This window comes from Saccostrea cucullata, unplaced genomic scaffold (genome assembly GCF_032062105.1).
Source record: "Saccostrea cucullata isolate Sc308-1 unplaced genomic scaffold, CSIRO_AGI_Scuc_v1 ctg2731, whole genome shotgun sequence".
Taxonomy (NCBI): Eukaryota; Metazoa; Mollusca; class Bivalvia; order Ostreida; family Ostreidae; genus Saccostrea; species Saccostrea cuccullata.
In genome coordinates, this window is record NW_026940112.1 from 68,909 (window position 1) to 73,572 (window position 4,664).

The 4,664-nt window shown below is 30.5% G+C and overlaps 1 long non-coding RNA gene across 1 annotated transcript; it reads left to right on the forward strand.

The window, feature by feature from the left end:
- Positions 1-1,301: 1,301 nt before the first annotated feature.
- On the forward strand, positions 1,302-4,109 carry LOC134254795 (uncharacterized). Its single transcript, XR_009989384.1, has 3 exons — positions 1,302-1,528; positions 2,353-2,539; positions 3,458-4,109. It is a non-coding gene; the product is annotated as an uncharacterized LOC134254795 (long non-coding RNA).
- The last annotated feature ends 555 nt before the right edge of the window (positions 4,110-4,664 follow it).

Genomic DNA, 4,664 nt, shown 5'->3' on the forward strand with positions numbered 1-4,664 from the left:
ATCATTTTCAAAAAAAAAAAAAGAAAGAAAGAAAGAAAATAAAAGAAGAAAAGAAAAAGAAAGAAAAAAATGATTTCTTCGGAGAGAAAAAAGGCACTATGATCCGTGTTTCAAATTATTTTGCGTCTCATTGTTTCCATTCAAATTTTATTCAGGATGTCTGTGCAATCAAATTCAAAGTCTTTTATAAATTCAAATTCCAAAAACTTATTCCAGTATTATTGAGGAATAGAAAATATGATTGAACCAAAATGTTCAACTGTAAATCCGTTGGACTACTATATAAGATTTTCAATTTCCGTTGAGGTAATAAATAAATGTAGTTAAGAGCCTGTCTACGAGAAAACCATGCAGATATATAGAAAAATGCTCTGATAGGCACTCTCAAGAACAAACTAATTTTTATTATTAACTTAAAGGACACCCATTGAGAGTCAGAAATATGTTGTTTATTTTTGCATCGGTTGTTTCTATTTTTAGTAACAGCCAATAATTCATTTTGGTCAATATTCAAGGGAAAATGCAAAAAAGTTGGTGTAAAAATGACAATTTCAATATTTAAAAGTAAAAAAGAAAAAAACAATATATAAATAAAAGGGCTATGTTTTCTCATAGAACTAAGTCGTAAAATTAAGTTGGAATCATTTTTTTTGTAAAACCCCTATATAGAAGGCTGTCCCGAGGGCACAAATATTGGCATGGTGCCAAGAAATGATAATGGTTCATTTTTTGTTAATATTCAGGGATATATTTCTTAGAAAGTGACGCTTCTTTTTTCAGAATTTTGTGCATTTAAGAATCTCTAGGATATTATCCAAACAATATGTAAAATCCACCTTTGGACTCTCAAGGACAGAAAAGTTATATCGTAATGAAATTACCTCAAATTCAATTGATGGAAAAATTCATGATTTTATAAGTTTTACATTTAACAGTAATTTTAATGAATTTTGTGTAAAATATTTACAAATATAAACAATAAAAATTATTTTTAATTTTATAAAAGCTATAAATAATTTTTTTTCCTGCTTTTCCTGTGAAAAAAAAAAAAAAAACGTATTTTACTATTTATTTAGATTTTGTTAGAATTATCTCCCCTGTTGCGCTCTTCTGTAGAGAAGGTAGATTATGATAATGTTTACGAGGTTTATAAACAGATGTCTGTCATCTAATCGTTTTAGGCATAAATTATGTGTGATTTGAAGAAAATTGTCCTTCCTGTGAATGTAATTTGTTACGTATATACTAGTGGCCCTATGTATTAAATGCATAAATAATTATGAAAACCATCGGGATCGAAGTACGGTTCCGTAACCACGTGTAAACATTATGGCATCCTGAGACGTTTTGTTACCGTTTTGTACGTCCCCAGAAAAAGATTCAAGTGCGTGAATTGTCAACGAGTCTTCAGATTATGGCTCTGATTTTGATGAATATGATTCTGACAGCAAACATTCATTTGGTAGCAAGACAGATGTAGTGATGATGATACCGAATCAACAATGTTTGAATTTGAAAAAAAGAACAGGTAGGTGGATCTTGGTTTATAATACTATGTACCTTATAAAAAGGCTTATTGATATGTAAAAAATAAATAAATAAACAATTTTGATGGGGACTTGATTATGGACAAGAGAAGATTTTTTACAAGACACTATCAGGTCTGGTACAATCACTAGATATAGCTATATACGTAGCTTGATTTACCTACTTAGTTAGCTTTATTTACCTACCTGAAGTAGCTTTATTTAGCTACCAAAATAATTTATTTCTATAAAAAATACCTACTTAGCTGAATCTAGTGATTGTACTGGACCTGAATATATACCTAGCAAACCTGTCAAGAGAAAGTTCAAGGTTGGTACTTGACACTACTTGTACATGTAGCAATAAAAATATCTGTATAAATTCAACAATATTGCAAAATATTCACATCTGCAGATCGAATTATAAATAGCATAAGTAGCCTTTGTGGGGTGACGAAGAGGGAATGAAAAGTTGAATAGGTCCAGGGTTTTCAAAGACTGTTTACTAATGGGGTACATTAAGAATCACCATTATTGCCTCATATGTGGGCTGCATGATTATAAAGAATCTCATTAAACAAAATATTTTTTTCAGATATTTATGAAATGTTATGAAGATCGGGCTACAGTTATGATTTTCGGCTTTTCATATATGATTAAAGGAAAAAGAGTTGTCAAATACTTGTACTTTTCAAATTAAAGGTCACCATGTGTTCCTTGACAGGTTTGTGTTTAAAACATAACTAATATTATAAATATAAGTCTGGGAAATTATACTTTGTAAAGAATATTTCCTTTCATTCTTATATTTCTCGTGCAATTTCAGATTATTCAAATTCATTTCCCTGGTTAGGGCTGGGCTTTACAATGGGATTTTCAGCTGTGGAGCTATAAAGAATTACAACATAGGGTTTCCAATGTAGTTTTGTGAACAGAATCCAGAAATAAGAAGAGGAAAGACAATGCAGATGCAGCATTAGCATTACCAATTTCTTATCACTGCTGAGGAAATGGTAAAGATATGTTATATTATTATACCTCTACTGTAATTACTCTGTATAAATTAATACCACAAAACTCTATTTCCCCGATATGTGACTATTGCCCTCATCTGAAGACTACTCCCTGGAAAATCAGAGTTGCTCCCTTGGACTACTCCCTCATGAATATTTATTAGTAATTTTAACCAATCAAAGTGTTCAAGGAATCTCGAGTCTGTGATGTCATGTTATTAGCAATGTAGCTATGACGTCAAAACATTTCGACGTGCGATGTCAAAATCATACTTGAATTCTACCAAAATGAAGACAATGATAATTTTTCGAAATGTCAGTGACAATACTTTTTTTTAAAAATAATTCAATTGTTTAATCACACAATGCTTCACTTATCATACAATGTGTTAAACCCCATGCATTTGTAATTATGCCTCTACAGTTTTTTTTAAAATGTCAGAATATCTGGTTAAAAAAATTTAAATCGCCTATCATTGTTTCGGCATAATAAAAAACTTATGGAATGGGAACTCGGGAAATAGCAAATTTATAGTTCCCCTATATAGCAGAAAACTATTTCCTCCGGGAAATAGGTCCCTCCCTCGGGGAATCATAAATTTGCTATTTCCCTCATACCCATTTCATAACTGTATACTATAGTACATGGATAGGAATTGCCTTGTCTGTCTGTCGATTTGCCACATGCATTTTTCCCTACTCTGTTACTTTACTTCAAGGATATATGAAGCTCTTGTTTTCTTCAAAGATAGCCAGAAGAATTTGTGAAGAATCTTACCCAAGTCATTTGATGACATTTTCTTCAATTGATAAATTTAAATGTAGCATTATCATAAACATGACATTTATTTTAAAAATCTTAGAATATGTCTAGTTTGGTTTATTTCAATTTAATTTAAAAACTGTGTTTTTTCACAGGTACCTGCTTTGAGTACTACTTTCGTGTATTTGGAGACAGTCCAGTTGTTCTTTAAACCAGAAGTGGAAATTTCAGTGCTTGTTAAATTTTCTCCAGAAGTTATTGGATGATACATAGGAAGAAAATGGGGTCATACTGAACAGAATAGTTTGGATACACCTTATATAATTTGAAAGCTTGAGACCTAAAGATCAACCCAAATGATATTTAATATGTATCAGGTTTCACTTGCAGGAATACACAGAAATTCAGAGTAAATTTTAAGTGTTTGTTATCTTAGAAAAGATCAAAGTTCAAGGTCAACAGTGCTTTAGTTTTACCAAATATAACACTATTATAAAGACTAATTTCCTGTATACAGGTTTAGCAAATAATTCAGAATATGATTTGGGGAAACTGTGATTTTTTTCTTTTAAATCTTACCTTAATTTAGAACCATGATGTATACTTAAGCAAGTAGATTTTTTTTCAAGCATGCAAAATTTCAAGGTCATTTTAATTTTGGAAGTGAATATAAAATATCAGGAAGCAGTCAAGCATTGTAATTTTTTTGTTGTTGAATATACTTAGTTATTGAGTAATATTCAAATTTTAATATGCAATGAAATTAAAAATTATAAAATAATTAATGTTCTAATTTGTTGATTTTTAAATCTTTGTGTTCATTCATTTTGAGGTTGTTGCCATGACAATATGTCTGTCAAGAAAATGGCTCTGATATTCCTTTTTGTTCAGCTTGACCCTTGACATTGTGACCTCAAAATCTAAAGGGGTCCTCTACTTTTCAAGAAACCAGTGTACTAAATTTCATGTCTGTCAAACAATAGGTCCTCACGATTTTGAATGATTAAAATCTACATACTGGTATATCGAGAATTATAACCCTTGACCTTTGACCTTGTGAACTCCAAATTAAAAGGGGCCATCTACTTATTAGTAGATACCAGTGTACTATGTTTATTATCTATCAAGCAAGTTTTTTTTTTAAGATAAGAGAGAACACACTTGGTCTACTGATTGACAAACAGGTACTAAGCAGTATGTGAATATCACCCTGCTCAAAGAAAATGTAAAATAATACAATTCTGCTACACACCCCCCCCCCAAATTAACCCCATTTAACCCCCTAAGAAATAATTATTGATTGAAAACAAAAATGTACAATATACTGGTATTTTTCAACAGCAAAATTTAAATTTTTGAAAA